Source organism: Nesoenas mayeri (genome assembly GCF_963082525.1).
Source record: "Nesoenas mayeri genome assembly, chromosome: 2".
Lineage (NCBI taxonomy): Eukaryota > Metazoa > Chordata > Aves > Columbiformes > Columbidae > Nesoenas > Nesoenas mayeri.
In genome coordinates, this window is record NC_137543.1 from 67,516 (window position 1) to 85,071 (window position 17,556).

Sequence of the window (17,556 nt, forward strand, 5' to 3'; positions counted from 1 at the left end):
GGCGGAAAACCGGCGGCAGCAGCAGGGATCGGGGGACGTAGGGGGCGGAAAAGCGGCGGCTCCTGCAGCAGCAGCAGCGATCGGGGGATGTAGGGGGGGCGGAAAGCGGCGGCTGCTCCGGCCGCGGCAGCAGCAGCGATCGGGGGATGTAGGGGGGGCGGAAAGCGGCGGCTCCTCCGGACGCGGCAGCAGCAGCGATCGGGGGATGTGGGGGGCGGAAAGCGGCGGCTGCTCCGGCCGCGGCAGCAGCAGCGATCGGGGGATGTGGGGGGGGCGGAAAGCGACGGTTCCTGCGGCCGCGGCGGCAGCAGCGATCGGGGGATGTGGGGGGGCGGAAAGCGGCGGCTCCTCCGGCCGCGGCAGCAGCAGCGATCGGGGGATGTGGGGGGGGCGGAAAGCGGCGGCTGCTCCGGCCGCGGCAGCAGCAGCGATCGGGGGATGTGGGGGGGGCGGAAAGCGGCGGCTGCTCCGGCCGCGGCAGCAGCAGCGATCGGGGGATGTGGGGGGCGGAAAGCGGCGGCTGCTCCGGCCGCGGCAGCAGCGGCGATCGGGGGATGTGGGGGGGGCGGAAAGCGGCGGCTGCTCCGGCCGCGGCAGCAGCGGCGATCGGGGGATGTGGGGGGGGGGCGGAAAGCGGCGGCTGCTCCGGCCGCGGCCAGGACGTGGCTTCAAGGGCACCGGGGGAGCGAGACCGCGCGCTGTAGGGCCGGGGGCTCCAGGGATCCCGCGGCGGCGGCCGTGGGGCTGGATGGGGCGGCTGTGGTGATAACCTGTGGGGCACTTCAGTGGCTGCTAAGGGGCTCTTCAGAGGCGAGTCTGGAGCTCTTACGGGGCAGGAACAGCGCTGCTATAGCGGTACCTGTGGGGCAGCCACGGAGTTACTTTGGGGTCACCTATTGGGGGGGGGCGGGGGGCCGCGCGCAGCTGAGTGCGGCCCCACCCACCGGGGTGGGGTCAGTGCTGAGGGGCGGGGACTGTGAAGAAACGCCCATTGGGAGGCCTGCTTGAGGAAAGTGGGCAGGGGGTGCAGCCTCCGTGTGCCACGCCCCCATAGGAGGAGCCTCTTGGGGAAGGGAGAGGGACACGCCCGAGGGGGGCGTGGCTTAGGAAAGGGGGTGTGGAGCAGAGATAAGGGTGGGCTCTGTACAGCACGTGCTCTGAGGGGGTGTGGGTTAGCAGGGGCTGAGTTTGGGGGTGGAGCTGTGGGCGGGGCTTCGATGCACCGTGCTGCTGGGGGGTGGGCGCGATGAAAGGGAAGGGGTCTGTAAGGGACACGCGCCTCGGGGAGGGCACAGACCGGCAGGGGCGGAGCTTGGACAGGGTGGAGTTGGGGGTGTGGCTTTCTCAGACCACGCCCTTGGAGGGAGAGGCCGGACTGGATAGCACACTGAAAAATTAAAATAAACTGTTGTTAACCACAGCGAGTTTGCTGTCTTTTTATTTTAACTCAGAGGTAATTAATAGCCGTCATGTTTTTGCACAACCCCAAAAAAGCTGTGCTTAAATTCAGACTGTTTTCTAATTTTATTTTACATCAAAATATCTTTTACTGTTCTGTTGGGAATCATTACTGCCTGGGAACTCTTTACTGCCTCTATTTATAAACAGCCACTATTTAGTGGTTCCTTTTAACTTCTCTTTAAAAAAAAAAAAAAAGTAACGTTTTGACTCCGTTTGGTTCTGAGCTTTGTTGCCTCCAATCTCATGGCTCTGTTATAATTTAAATACGAAACACTCCCGATTACTTTCCACTGCTGTTTAACATCTAAAGCTTCCTTATTTTGTTTCCTATGCAGTCATTCGTGCCTGCAGTTTATTTCATAACGGTTGTTTAAATGTAGCTACCAATGACTCTACATTAGTTTTCCGCCTTTATCATTTAAAAGGAATTCCAAACAATGTGCTTTTTAAACGAGGACTCAGATTGGGAATAACCGCTGCCTAGTTCACCAAGTAATAGCTGAAATGAAATTTAGTTATTGCTCACGCCTAAATAATTTCATTTATTTACACTTTAACATTTTCATCATTACATTACTACCAGGCAGATTAACTAGCACACATTATTTTTTATTATAGATATAAACTAGAGGTTTTTTCTCTACAGGTATTACTTCCAATTAGTGCTCCAGTATTTATATTCCACTCTTTTAAATTTTACTACATAAATTGGGGATAATTACTGTCTGCAGAGTCTTGAGTAACAGCTAGAGTAGATGAGAGGCATTATTTACTCCCAAAGCCTCTTCTGGTTACTCTTATTTAAGTTTTAATTCTAAATGTCTTACAGTAAGTAAGCAGTTACAATAATAAAACACAAGGACCCTGGAATTTCCAGGAAAACCCACCGCAGCGCCTCGACGTGTCCAGAGACTGTCGGTGCCGGCTCCGCCAGCAACGCGTCCAACGAACCCCACGGTGCTGCCGAGGCTGCGGCAGCGTATGGAACCGACCGGAGCGCGGGGAGGAGACTCAGCCCAGCAGGTACCGCACGCAACGTGAAACACCGGGCAGCGCAACTTCATCTCAAAGGAGGAACACGCACACGGAGCGCAAAGGATGTTATTCTGCACGGGACACGCGCTGTCCTTAGCAGCTGCGCAGCAACACTGTCTCTGAGTTGCGCGTCCATCCAGCCGTCTGCCCACCCTGACGCGCTCACCCGCAGATGTACCCGGCTGGACACACACACGTGTACTGGGGAACTCGCACCAGCGCTACGTTCTGGGGAGGAGCGAAGGACAAGGCAGCAATAAATCCTGCAAGAATCCGCCTCTAATATACTGTAGATCAACAATGACAGTTGTAAGTCACAGAGACTCCTCATTTTCTCTCTGACTCTCACAACAGTAATAAGTAAGTCCCGAAGGATGGAAAACACCAGGATCGGCTGGGAACGACAACAAAGGTAGGTCAAAGAAGGTAAATGGGGGCTCTCAGGGGCCCCAAAAGACAAGCTCAGCTGTCCTGAGAGGAGCAGATGGGAATCAGATGAGTTCTGAGGGGATCGCGGTGGGGGGCTGTCCTGGTTTTGTTAAAAAACAAGTTTCTCTTTTAGTGAATTTGCCTGTCAGCTAAAGCTTCACATTAGCTGCATTTTCCTGGAGAACCAGATACCTGTTTTGGTAAACAGAGCAATGGAATGCTAACTTGTTGCTAAGGACAGATTCACATCTTGCAAGAGGGGCAACAAGAAACAGGTGACCAAGAAACTGACCAATGGTGTATAACATCCCATTCACGTGAATACTTCATATAAAAGTGGGAGATCACGAGGATCTTGTCCTCTTGGCCCCTTTTCGTCCCTTCTGCTTATGGTGACATTAGGAGAGGACCTTGCTAGTCGTCCCTGCGAACTGAGGCCTAGTGAGAAACTGAATCCAGCTCCAGTTGTCTGCAGAGTCCAGTCCAGGACTTCGGGTGCCGGCTCTGCAGGTGCTGAGACATTAAAGATTGGTTTTGTATATTTGGTATGATTTTCTCTATTCTTATTAGTAGCATTAGTAAAACATTGTTAATTTTTCCAACTCTCTTCTCTCTGTCCTTCTTTCCCTCCCGATCGCCTGTCCTGAGTGGGAAAGGGGAGAGGGAGGGGCAAAAGGGGGAAGTGGGGGAGAGAGGGGGTTAACAATACGTCTGCCAGGGTGTTACTGTCACCCCGCAATCTAAACCCTCGACAGGGGCCAACAGATGGGCGGTCCTGAGAGGAGACAAGAGGGAAAAATGAGGCCTCTGGGATGTGTCAAGAGCAAATGGGCAAGTTTTGAGGGGAATTTAATGGGGCAAAGGTCAAACAGGCACCGTGATGCCACCAAAGAGCCTGCAGGGACCCAAAGGCAGGCAGGGTAATCGCAGAGGAACTGGAAGGAAATGGGTTTCTGAGGGAACCAGGGGGCGAGTAAGCTTGTGAGGGGTCCAGAGGCAAAGGGATGTGTCCTGAGGGGAACAAATCGGAAGGTTCTTACCTCTGAGAAGTTGTCCTTGTCTTCGGTTCCACCAGCAGCCGTCCTGTGGTCCCGGCACAGCCTGAGGATCCCTGACCCGCACCACCACAACCTTTAACAGGACATTGGGCCGTTCTAGAACCTGAATGACAAACAGTGAGTATTTCTCTAGGACAGCTTTGATGTGGGATTGTTCTGTTTATCCTGCAGGGGATGGGGAGTAATTTCTCCTCCCCACAGTACCACTGAACACCCCGCCCATGAATCTTCAGGCATTTTGGGGCTGTAAGCCCCCATCTCTCGCTGGCCTGCTCCTCCAGTAACATCATGGTCACGCCCTGAGTCCCCTCATTTATTCACTCCAAAAAAAAAAGGTAGAAAAGGAAAACAGCCCCAGCTGCCAGCTCATTACTTTAAAATGCCATTTACCTATGTACATACCAGAGCCCCCAAAAACGGGGGGGCAGCGCCACGAACAGCCGCAGCCATGTCCCACAGGCCGGCAGCCGCACCCCGGCACGCTGGGGACGGAGGACGGTGCCGCGAGTCCTGCTCCCCCGACCTGGGCTGGGGGCTCTGCTGAGCATGGGGTGGTCACAGCTCCCCCTCTGAAACACAGGAATTCCACAGCAGAGTTCCGCCCTGGGGCGGCCGGCTGCAGCGCCGCGCTTTGCCCGCAGCCTTTCCTTCCTTGTCCACTTTATACAACGGCCTCTGCTCATCACGTCTCATCGAGGCTGCTCTACTCGCATTATCGGCGGGCGGTTCCCCAGTCTCTTTCCTGCCAGCTAAAATACCCCCCAACGGGCTCTTTTTCACAATGACGCTCCTACGCCGTCCTCCCGTTACGCGTCACGCAGAACGACGCGGCTCATCTTGGAACAAAGACAGGCAATAACTAGCAACGCTTACAGCACCGCTCCACGCATAATACTAACGCCTACCCACGACATACCGCCCTCACAAGCTGTGCTCCAACTTGATCCCACCCTCTCCAAAACCAAACAATTCCGCTACGCAGCTCCAATCTATCCAACACTCAGCACCGCAATCAAGACACTCTGCAACACAGGCGGCTTCGCAACGCTCACGCCCCTTGCGCGTTAAAGCCGCGGCAGCTCCTGCTGTAGTTATTGCCGTTCCAGTGCATAGTCAAAAACCAAGGCTAAGCCGCGTTCTTTACTTCATTTCATGAGCTTACTTATAACCCTTTAGTTTCTCGCTGACCACACATCTGTGAATTCTTAGTTAAATACAAACTAAGCTCTCAGCTTCTAAACGTGTTACTTAACCTTCCGTCTCCCTCTTGTCGTGCAGAAGGATCTGAAAGGCGAAAAACGTCCCCTCGCCGTGCAGGCGGTCAGAAAGCCTTTCCCGCACGTCAACCGCTTAAGGAGGGCTACATCTTCTATAACTTCAGCGCAGCATACGTTAACTTGGCAGCTTCTCTTCAAAAGCGAGAAAACAGGGACAGGCGTCTGAAAAAACAAGGCAGAGAACAAAGCAGCTGGGAACATCGTGTCACTTACACGTGCACGTACCACCACCCCCCAAAACGGGGGGTCTCCCCTAGGAAAACAAAGCGGGGGCAGCGCCCCAAACAGCCGCAGCCCCCGGCCCACAGCCCGGCAGCTGCCCCCCGGCACGGCAATGCTGCTGGCCAGCCTGAGAAGGGACCTGTTCGTGCCGGCCAACATCGATACTCCCCCTTTTCCAGGCACTTTGGAGAACTCTATTGGCCAGAGTTGCCCTGCTACATTTCCCTCGTCCAGTTGCTCTTGTCTGTACCCTGTATCCAGTACTAAGGTGGTTTTCTAGACACGTTTCACATTGCCGGGTCACTCGTTCGCAAAGAGTTTATAAATTCGCTCTTACCTTTTCGCCTAATCTTGACAGAGCGCATCAGCTCCTCACGCCGCGAGGCACCGCTGCCCTCCCGTCGCCAGTGACGGCTTCTTTGGACCCTAATTCTAATTCGGCTAGAAATCTCCTATTCATTTCTTAGCCTCTTTGTTACAGTTTCCTGATCAGTGTTTCCCTTCCGAGGCCCTTTGCAACGCGTGGCGGCGGCTTTTCTAGCAACAGCACAGCTTCCAGCAACTGGAGCATCATGTTCAATCCGCCTTCCTTGTGCTGTGAATAAACTTGATTCTTTTCAAATGGCTTCAAGGGCACGCACCATGCGAAAAACCTGCTTAGGATCAGTGCGAATATTAATCTTCTTCTCTTTGCGTAATTCTAAAGCTCGCGTGAGAGCAATTTCTTCAGCTTTCTGGGCAGAAGTCCCTGCAGGTAAAGGTTTCGCTTCCATTACTCGCTGGGCAGCCGTCACCGCACGCCCGGCTTCGCGTACCCCTGGCTTTACGCAAAGCCGCTTCCGTCAGCGACCCAGGAGCCTTCGGCATCCTCCAGCGGCCAGTCCCTTCAAGCCGCTTCTGCTGTTGCCAAGCACTCGTGGGCCACCGACCGCAAGACGGATCCGCTGAGGAATGAAGCCGCACCGACAACGTTAGCAGTAGCAATATTTACACCATTAAACGTTCTAAGGAGGCACCGAGGGAGGGATGTTGTTTGCACACAAACGGGGACCTGACCCCCGTCGGGGGGACGGACACTGACACGCAGAGACCTGACTGCGAACCCCGCGGGTCAAACAGCGGCTCTGCCACCCGGCAGCTTCTCTGCAAAGGCGAGAAGAGAAAGCAGGGACAGGCATCTGAAAAAACAAGGCAGAGAACAGAGCAGCGGGGGGGACAGAGGAAAAGAGGCCGGAAGAGCACCGAGGAACAGGGCAGAGGAAGAAAAAAATCGGCGCAGCGGGGCGGAGACGGGGCAAAAAAGCCCGGCACGGCCAACGAGACAGAGAGGAACGCGGCCACGGGCGGGGAGCGGGACACGGGGACGCAGCGAGAAGCCACGGGACGCGGGGAGATACCAAAAAGTCGGCAAAAAAGACTCTTTAACGCTGCTCTGAAAGCGTTAAACGGCAGGCAATTTCAATACAGCGCGCCGCACGCTCAGAGGATCGCCCCTGTCATCGAGCGTGCACGTGACTCACGCTCCTTGGCATTTATGACATACATCTATTGCATATTCATTTGCTGCTAGCGCTTAGTTAATGCCTTAAACAGAAGCGCTTTCCATAACGCCACCCTCTGCTGGCAGTCCATCGTCGGTACGCCAGAGTGTCCGTCAAGGGTCTCCAGTGGTCCCCGGTGCCCCCCCGCCCTGGTGTCGGCTTCTCGACCTCATCTCATGAGCACGCCCACTGCCATTTGGTGCTGCTACTCCAGTAGCTCCTTCTCCAGTCAGTGGAACGTTCCCTCTTCCCAGCCTGCGAGCCAAGGACATCCCGCTTTGCCCCACCTCCAGTCCCTACAGAGCTAGTTTTGCTCCGTTAGGTTTCTGTTACGTTAGGCCTAGTCTTGCTACCTCATGCCGAGGGCTTTCTAAAAGACTTTTGCTCCTCCTATCAACGGGAAGCAAGAGGGAGAGCAACGGGCAAAACCAATGGCAGAGCCAGAGAGACGGCGGGGAGCACAGGGGGCTGGAGGAGGAAAGAGAGGAACGAGGAGCCCCGCGGAGAGACGGAAGGCAGGGAAAAAACAACAAAACGAGAGAAAAACGGGGCGGGGGGCAGCACGAAGGCTCAGAACAGGAACGAGGACGGGAACAGCGCCGTACAGAATGAAGAAAGCCAGCAACGCGGAGCACGAGAAAGGCACAGAGAGACAAGGCGGAGGGAGGGAGGAAGGAAAGAGAAAGACAGGAAGGTCGGGGGACAGAGCAGCACGTACAGACGCAGAGAGGAAGAGAGCAGCGGGGGCGGCAGAGCAGCGGGGGCCACAACGGGCCAGAGAAAGCGTGGGGAAAAAGGAGACGGAGGGGCAGGGCGGCACCAGGACACACAAGCCGGGGACGAGGCCCCGAGGGCCAGGGACTCACAGCGGCTCTCGCTTTCCGTGGCTGCCAGGAGGCTTCTAACAGCTCAGACGCTCCTGTCTCCTCCTCTCCTCCCTCGGGGCGCTCGGCCGTCCTCAGCCTAGGAGAACACGGTGGGGTGTCAGGGCTCCCACGAGACGAGGCTTCGGGGACACGCAGCCTCGCCGGCTCGCTCGCCACGCAGCCGTCCCGCTCCAGGATACGCGCACGGACCCTGCCGCGCGCGTTGCCGGCCTGGCCCGCCGCACGCCACGCAGAGGGACCCTTCGCCCTCCGCAGAGAGGGGCTCTCTCTCTTGCCTGCCGCAGGAAGCAGACGTCGGGCCCACGGCCCCGCGTTTCTTCCTCTTTACCTCTCCCCAACCTCTCCGGCTCCAGCCGCGCCAGCACCCGTCCACGGACGGGACGTGCTCCCCCGTCCCTTTGCCCTCTGCGCTGCGAGACGAGCCTCGCCAGCCCGAGGCGGGCGCAGCCCACGGCATATCCGGGGGGGCAGCGAACGGCCACATCCTCAGCGTGGCCTCTGGGAGCGGGAAAGAAGAAGCAGCGGCCGTTACCACCGTAGCTCACCCCTGCCTGAGCCTGCTCCTTGCGCAGGGGCCACCGGAGAGGTGCCGAGGGCCGGCTTGCCAAAAAAAACGAGGATTGGGATTAACCCTCCCAAGGGGCCCCCAGGTCTACCTCCCAGGGCGGGGGCCCCCAGGTCTACCTCCCAGGGCGGGGGCCCCCAGGTCTACCTCCCAGGGCGGGGGCCCCCAGGTCTACCTCCCAGGGCGGGGGCACCACATCTACTGCTCCTCCTTGGTGAGGGCCCCTTATGAGACGGCAGCTCTGGCGCAAACGCACAGAGAAGCTGCTGCAAGACTTAAAACCTTCAAGATGCTGGGAAGAAGTGCCAGTCCCTTAGACTGGATGGGTAGAGAGCAGAGCTGCTGTCGCAGCCCAGAACTACACCATAAAACACAACTGACCGGAAACGTTCAAGATGCAAGAACCGTGCACCCTTTCGGCTGTCGATACAAGAAAACCAGCACCCGATTGGTGCTACCCCGATCGGCACCGGCTTGCCAGACCCCGGGATGGCGCTTGAAATGGCTTTCGTGCCCCTGGAGCGCAACGGTAGCCCAGGATCGTCTGACAGGCGCGAGGCGCGCTTCCCCAACTACGCGACAACAGATGCGGGCTGGAGCTGCCCTGCCCGGCGCACGCTGGCGTGGCGCTGTAAAGTTCCCTGACCCCGTTTATCTGCCCAAAGGGGACTGCTCCTGGACTGCCCTTTTCTGCCTGAGAACTTTAAACCCTCCCTGCAGTTCCCAGCCCCTTCCCAGCCCTCGTGCCTCCACTTAACTTTTAGAGGGACAAGGGACCAGATCCATCTTCAACAGAGGAAAACGCCACGTGGGCTAACGGGGATCTTCCTGCAGCTCTCACTTTCTCCATCATCACCTACAATAAGGAAAGCAAGGACATGCCTACGATTAGGCACCCGAATAATATTTATCGGTAGCAGTCTACGAGTCATTGCTCGCCTTGGCTGAGCTCCGGGAGATACGTTTGAACGATCCACCGGGGGCCGCTGCACGCTGCAAAGGTCCTGGAAACAAAACACTCTTCTAGGAGAGGAGATTATATTAACAGCTATTAATACAGCAATGCAAACCAAAACACAACACTCCATCTTCATCATAGTCAGGAATTACTGGAAAATGCAAAGCACCCGGGACTGAATCAGTCAATGAAACATAACGACAAACAACCTTTCTACTACAGCTGCTACTGAACCTTTGCCGCGCCCGAAGCTCTTGCCTCAAACGGACACCTCCGCTTCTCCTAAGACGTCTGCCCACGTAGCTGAAACAGCTCAAAAGCTGCCGACTGCCCAAAGAGCAGCAGAGAACCGGCACCCAAGCGGTCCTGGAGCTGAATGAGCTCCCTCCCCGGGGACTGGGGCTCAAATACCCTGAGCCCCGCCCACCCCTTCCTACAATCCCCTGGGAAGGGGAGGGATCAATCACCCCACGCCCACCCACCACCCCGATCAAATCACCTGGAATCTCACTTGAAGTGACAGCACCTGCACTCCTGTCGGGCTCTGCCAGACACTGTTGGTTTTCGCGAAGCCCTGTGCGGTTGATCTGTAGGGCAGAGGAACTGTGGGGTGCTGTGGGGTTACACTGTGGGTCTATAGGGCAGAGTGAACAAGATACGGGGTGCTGTGGGACAGCACTGTGTGTCTATGGGGAAGAACAGAGTCACTATGGGGTGCTGTGGGGCACTGCTGTGGATGTATGGGGCAGAGTACAGGAGCTATATGGTGCTGTGGGGCAGTACTGTGGGTGTACAGGTTGTTCAAATGTAGCTACCAATGACTCCACATCAGTTTTCCGCCTTTATCGTTTAAAAGGAATTCCAAACAATGTGCTTTTTAAACTAGGATTCAGATTGGGAATAACCGCTGCCTAGTTCACCAAGTAATAGCTGAAATGAAATTTAGTTATTGCTCACGCCTAAATAATTTCACTTCTTTCCACTTTAACATTTCTATCATTACATTACTACCAGGCGGATTAAGTAGCACACATTATTTTTTACTATAGATATAAACTAATTTGTTACGCAAGAGCAGCACCAAACAGAACACTGTAGCATAAGGCAAGTAAGAATGACTAGCATCAAAATCAGCGTCATACGATCAACGCTGAAAGAGCTGTGAAGCCGCAGCTCCTACCGGTTCTGACGTTTGTTTCTTATCGGGCACCTCGGACTGCTTGTGTTTCTTACCTGGCACTTACCTGGCACTTCTGAGCGCTTCGGGTCAACCGGCGTCTCTGCCCCCTGGCCGTGCGCTGCAGTACCCGGGTTTCGCCACAGGGCGGCAGCACTGAGGCGCGCCGCGGCACCGCATTGGGGCGGCCGGCTGCAGTACCGCGCTTTGCCCACAGGACGGCGACACTGAGACCCGCCGCGGCAGCCCCGGCCGAGCGCTCGTGCCGCGTGGCGCGGGAATCCCCAAAAAATAACCCAAAAAACAAACGCCACCAAACAAAAAAGCGCACAGACAGCCGCGGCGCGACAGCCGCGCCACCGGGACACAGAACCCGCCGCGCCGCGCCTCGCCCCGAGCTCCCGCCGAAGCGGCGCCCCGCTCGCCACGCCACCGAGCCTGCAACCGCGCCTTAGCTCTGCTTTTCAACGTCCCCCCGACTAACGGGGGCTGCGCCGCTCCCGGAGGGACCGCCGGACCGGGCACGGGCGCCGCGCCGGAGGGAGACGCGGCTCCAGACCGCCAGCCTTCAGCGCACCTGCCCGCAGGGTCCCACACGCGCCTCCCACCAGCTTCGCCAGCTCGGCGGGGGGGGGAAGCGGAACGGCACCCCGGTCACCCCCGCCGCGGCCGCACTCACCTGCCGCCTCTTTCGCCGCTCCGCTCCGCTCCCCTCGCGCTCTCCCGCCGTCCCGCCGGGCTCCGCGGGCAACGACACCCGCCGCGCCCCGGAGACCCCCGCGGCGGGAGGTCCCCGGCTGTCGCCTCCTTCCCCTCTGCCCTTCTGCCGCCTCCGGGGAGCCTCACGAAGGGCGGCCCGGAGCCGCCTGCCTCCAGATGCCCGGCCGCCGGCCGCAGCGAGCGCTCCGCAGCCGCCCCGGTCCCGTTCGCTCCCGGTTACCCGCCCCCCCCGCCGCCCCGCCAACGCCGCGAGGCGCCCGCGGCTTGAGCATGCGCAGGAGGGAGCCCGCAGCACCCGCCCCCTGCCGCGTCCCGGTTGGCTGCCTAGGACACGTCAATCACCTCTCTCGCCGCCTATCAGCGCTCGCACTTTGGCGCATGCGCAGGAGGGAGTCCGCAGCACCCGCCCCCTGCCGCGTCCCGGTTGGCTGCCTAGGACACGTCAATCACCTCTCTCGCCGCCTATCAGCGCGCGCGCTATGAGCATGCGCAGGAGGGAGCCCGCAGCACCCGCCCCCTGCCGCGTCCCAGTTGGCTGCCTAGGACACGTCAATCACCTCTCCCGCCGCCTATCAGCGCGCGCTATGAGCATGCGCAGGAGGGAGCCTGCAGCACCCGCCCCCTGCCGCGTCCCGGTTGGCTGCCTAGGACACGTCAATCACCTCTCTCGCCGCCTATCAGCGCTCGCTCTTTGGCGCATGCGCAGTACGGAAAATTCAACGCCCGCCCCCTGCCGCGTCCCGGTTGGCTGCCTAGGACACGTCAATCACCTCTCTCGCCGCCTATCAGCGCTCGCTCTTTGGCGCATGCGCAGTACGGAGACTTCAACGCCCGCCCCTTGCCGCGTCCCGGTTGGCTGCCTAGGACACGTCAATCACCTCTCTCGCCGCCTATCAGCGCTCGCTCTTTGGCGCATGCGCAGTACGGAGACTTCAACGCCCGCCCCTCTGGCCATCTGATAGGCGGACAGAGTGGCGACTGACGTGCCTAGCAGCCAACCAGCGCTCCGCCCTCCCAGTCCTCCAGCCCTCCCGCGCCAGCAGCCGCGTGTCAAAGGGAACAATGAACCGCGCTCCGCTGCCTCGCGCTGCCAAGGGGCGGCTGGGTCCGCGCACCAGAAAAAGCCCTTCCGTCCTGCATTGCCCTTCGCCGGTACAACCGCACAGCTGGGAGCAGCATCCTCACCCCCCTGCTCGCCGCGCGGCTTCCAGCAGCCGTGTTTAAAAGGAAACAAACCGCGCTCATTTGCTTTGCACTGGGAAGGGGGGCGGGTGGTCTCCTACCTATAAATTCACTGTGAACAGAGAGAGCCCTGAGGAGCTCCGGCCGGCAGGTTTGTCTCCCCTGTGCCCGGGACCGAGGAGGCGCCGCCGCCTCCTGCTGCCGCCTCGCCCGTTCCCCTCGCAGCGGGGCTGCCCCGGGGGAGCCGGGGGCCTCTTTGTTTCCCGGCGGCTCATCCGACCGCTGCCCCCCCGCTTTCTGACCGGCACGACCCCGCCCGCAGCGGCAGCGCCCCCTCGTCCCCCCGGCACGGGCACAGGGCGCCGCTCCCCAGCTGCAGTACCGGGCTGTGGCCACCAGGCGGCAGCACCGAGCGCGGTCCCGCAGCGCCCCCCGGGCCCGCAGCGCGGGCGCTGTTTCCTGACCCGCGGGCAGCCGGGGTCCCTGAACGCGCTTTCCCGGAGCCGCGGGCACGGCGGACACACTGATAAAAGATAAGACCCCGACGTTTATAAAGTATTATTTTTCCTCAAGATGTCTTCTGGCCTAATAAAATACATTGCCTCTGCCTGTGCCCGTGTCTCGTCTGCAGCAATAACTCGGCTCCGCCGCTGCGGCAGCTCTGGGGCTGTTACGGGGTCCGTTCCAGCCCTTCCCCACGGCTGAGCAGCAGCCGGGCAGGTGTTGCTGTTCTGGGCGCTTCGCATCCTTCAGGAACGGTTCTCAAACGACCCTGCGCAACGATGCCCAGCGCCGGGACAGCCCGCGGCGGCGGGACAGGAGGCACGGCCAGGGCCGTCTCGGCTCGGGCTGTTCCGTGAGCTGGAACCAGCCTCCTGCTGCCCCGGCCCTTTGTCCCCGGCTTTCCCGGGCAGCTCATGGGCTGGGTCACACAGACTGTTCTCCGCCGGCACCACCCACCGGGTCACCTGTGTCTGTGGTTCTGGGGACACCCCGTGGGCTCCCTGAAAACAGCCATCGCAGCACTGAGAGGGGGCGTTCAGGAGCCTCTGCGCTTTGGGGTTGGTTTGTGTGGGGCTTTTTGCCTCTTTTGTTGTTTTTATCATTATCTTCTTCTTGTTGGTTTGTTTGTTTTTAAGCTGTCACTCTACATAGCTCATCGATGGTGCTTATAGAGTATGGATAAATCTACCCTGGTTCCCACAGGAGACGAGCATCTTGCTTTACAACAGGTGACTGAATCTGCTACAGAAAAGTTCAACCACCTCCTGTACAGCAAAGGATAAAAGAAAGTATGGATTTTTGTTGCATCTAATCCATAATGCAAGTACCAATTAACAATACTTTACCAGTGGGCTCCTTCAAATATTCACTGTGAAGGCAGTTCCTGGCACGACTATATCAGCGTTCTTACTATTTTACAGAGAAGCACAGGGCACGGCTGATTTTGCCCACGTGCAGCGCAATGATCACACGGGTGCGATGAACCGGGGGAAAGGCCCTAGAGAAGGAAAATCAGGCTCGTGTGCTACAAAGGGTATAAAGCAGAAAAAAGAGCAGTGAATGTGCATAATGACACAATTAGATGGTTTTTCAGTTCCATGATGTGCTCTTTTACCAACAGTGTCTGCTGCAGTGGGTATCCTGGACACGAACAGGCGGGTTCTGGTGCTGTGCCCGTGGTGATTCATCCGCTGTGGCCGTGGGTGTCAGGCCCTGATACAACAGACACAAAACCTTGGGAGGGAGGTGATCACAGTGAAACGCTTAAAGATAATGAGCTAGCAGACTTGATTTAGTCTTTATTTAAACATACACATGGCTGCTGTCTTTTCTCCAGTTTAGCTAGCATGGGCTTCAAGATCTCTATTAATTCTAATTACAATATGTGACAAAAATTAAGGGGGGAAAGCTTTATTTTTACAATGGTGTTTAAATCGCAATTTGGGAAACAGATAAAGGGGTGTAGCAGATGAGGCACAGACTCTCTTTAAGATGCAAAGAGACATTTAATACAAACTCAGGTTTGCATTTGAAACATCATGTACCTCTGTCCCTGATGTACCAACCCCGTATCAATCCCTCTGTCCCTGATGTACCGATCCCGTATCAATCCCTCTGTCCCTGATGTACTGATCCCGTATCAGTCCCTCTGTCCCTGATGTACCGACCCCGTATCAATCCCTGTCCCTGATGTACCGACCCCGTATCAATCCCTCTGTCCCTGATGTACCAACCCCGTATCAATCCCTCTGTCCCTGATGTACCAATCCCGTACCAATCCCTCTGTCCCTGATGTACCGACCCCGTATCAGTCCCTCTGTCCCTGATGTACCGACCCCGTATCAGTCCCTCTGTCCCTGATGTACCGACCCCGTATCAGTCCCTGTTCCTGATGTACCGATCCCATATCGATCCCTCTGTCCCTGATGTACCGATCCCGTATCAATCCCTCTGTCCCTGATGTACCGACCCCCTATCAGTCCCTCTGTCCCTGATGGTTCATGTCCCACACAGTCTTTGCTGCTTGTTGTTCCACCAGTGCTTGTTCTCACACTGTGACTCCTGCAGTTTCTCAGGCCTGATGTCACAACCCTGCCACATCTCCCCTTCTTGTTTAACAACTGCAGCCACAGCAGCGTGTCACTGCACAGCCATTGCACCATTAAAGCTTTTTTCAACCATCATTGTGCACAAGAGAAGACACATGGTACACAATCAATAAGTACAGACTCCACATACAAACATTCTAAGCAGCAGGTTAAAGGGCCGTGTTTCGCACTTTTCATGGCACCCATAAATGTTACAGAATCGCTACTTAATATTCCCTGCATAGTGTTTAACACAGAATAATGAGCTCCCAGTCAACTAAGAATTCTCATTCTCTGTTCTCCAAGTCAGGATCTATATTAATATATTTCTGAGCTGTCGGTTTAAGACGGTGTAAAAACTCCGTGGGAGACTCCTCACGATCCTGTTTAATCTCAGAAGGTTTTGGTGTATTTACAGCTTTAGGCACAGCGTGTCTAACCCCGTATAAAATGCACAGTCCACACCAATGCAGCCTGTCCCCCGATATAAGGATATCAGGATCCCACCCTGGACTGACTGAGGGACAATTCTGATCTCATGTTCTCTGTGTATTCTACACCAATAGCTGTTCTTCAACAAACCTTGTACTGGTTTCCATTTCTGATTATCCTTTTTCAAAACAAATGGATCTGACGGGGATAAATATAGTGCATATGTAACATTATGTATTGTGTAATACACATTATGTAATAAGCAATATATGATTTAAAATATATATCTTATTATATATTACATGTAGTGCAGTACTATACTACACATCCCAAAGTATACCCACCTAGACCTGTGCAGCATATAAATATTATTTGCAGTGGGCACCATTAATTACAATATTTAATCAGATTCCCCCTGGTTGCTGTTCCCCAGAGAGTCAAACGATCCTTTTCCAGTGTCACGAAATACAACCCGGGGGGGATTTCTTCCAAATCCCTCCTGTCAATTGTACCACCACCTACTTCACAATCACAGTAACAGACAATTGGTGAATCGTAAGTACTGGACTATAAAATCACCCAAGACACAAGTAACAACAACAACAGGTCACTGAAGACACAATCATACAATTGCTAAGGCAAAAACAGCAAAATCACTAAAGGCAGCTTTACCAAATTACTGTTCCCTTGTTTTTCTCTTTTATTTATTGTTTTCTCATTTTCCTCTTTAATTTTTTATTTCTTTTTAAGTTACCCAGTTTACCAAAATGCGCAGACGCGAATGCGCAGACCCCACGCGCCGGTGTCGCCCACGTCTCGCGCAGGCAGCGTCACAACCCAGCCAGACAACGAAAGTGCCTGATCTCATTGATGGGGTTTTACCCGCGTCCCGAGCTGGTCCGAGGAGCTGTGGTCCCTTCCAGGAATTCCCCAGTGCCGGCACAAGGTCCCAGAGATCCTGGGATCCACGGGAGGTCAGGCAGATTATCCCATCCTCGTTGCCAGAAATGATACCGAAAAGTCGTCAAACAGACTCTCTAACACTGTTTTGAAAGTGTTAAAACGCAGGCACTTTTACTACAGCGCGCTGGGGGATCGCTCCTCTAATCGAGTGTGCGTTCCGCTTTCCTCTGGTTTTACAGACCGTGGAACTCCTCAAACAGCAAAACATGCCAACCAATGTTACAGACGTCTCGTGCTCTTTCACCAGCGCGAGCAGCAGCAACGAGCAATCTGGAATGAGCGTCTACAGAAACACGTACGTATTTACCCAATTCAGAACAATGCGTTACATCCGCTGGCCGTACTTCATTGGCAGTAACCCCTCCTGGATTAACACCCTCTGTGGATGGCGCGGGTGCCAACTGTTGGCAATCAGGGCAGGACATAAGAACGCTCCTGGCCTGATCCACTGTCATTTGAAATTGTCGTTTTAACGCCTTTGCAGTCTGGTGAAAGAATTTATGTGATCATTTAGCTTGCTCCAAGGCTTTAGGCACAGTGAGCAGCACAGCTTGTGCATCGGCCCTCCTACTGCCTTCCGCAAGTGGTCCTGGAAGGGCCGTGCGAGAGCGAGTGTGCATTGCATAATACCTATGATGTCTATGAATCATTAGAAATCATAGCATTCTCAGTTCAGCCATCGAAAAAGGATTATCCTCTTCCTTAAGAAAAGAAGCTTCCAGGCGGTTAGGTATGCCAGCTGCATAATATGAGGCAGTGACAACATTCAAAGGTTTGTTACAGAACACCTCAAAGCGATCCTAACAGCTGTCAGCTCAAGAACTTGTTTGACCCTTGGTCTCTTTTTCTACCTTGTGTTTGCAGCACTGGGTATCTGAGTTTAGCCATGTAATTACAACTTTATGTGAGCGACCAGAGGCATCAGTAAATACAGTCTTGTCGCTTACTGGTCGTTGCTGACAGCAGCATTTGCTGCACAACGGTAAATTACCAATTTCAGCACACAGTTTATGTTGAGGGTAATAAACTGCTATGTTCCCTGCGTATGTTGCCAATGC

At 55.8% G+C, this 17,556-nt stretch overlaps 1 long non-coding RNA gene across 1 annotated transcript; it reads right to left on the bottom strand.

The window, feature by feature from the left end:
- Positions 1 to 1,327: 1,327 nt before the first annotated feature.
- Positions 1,328 to 4,928, bottom strand: LOC308037970. The gene is made up of 3 exons (XR_013921865.1): positions 4,386 to 4,928; positions 3,966 to 4,086; positions 1,328 to 3,438 (listed from the first exon to the last, which is right to left on the bottom strand). It is a non-coding gene; the product is annotated as an uncharacterized lncRNA (long non-coding RNA).
- Between the last annotated feature and the right edge of the window lie 12,628 nt (positions 4,929 to 17,556).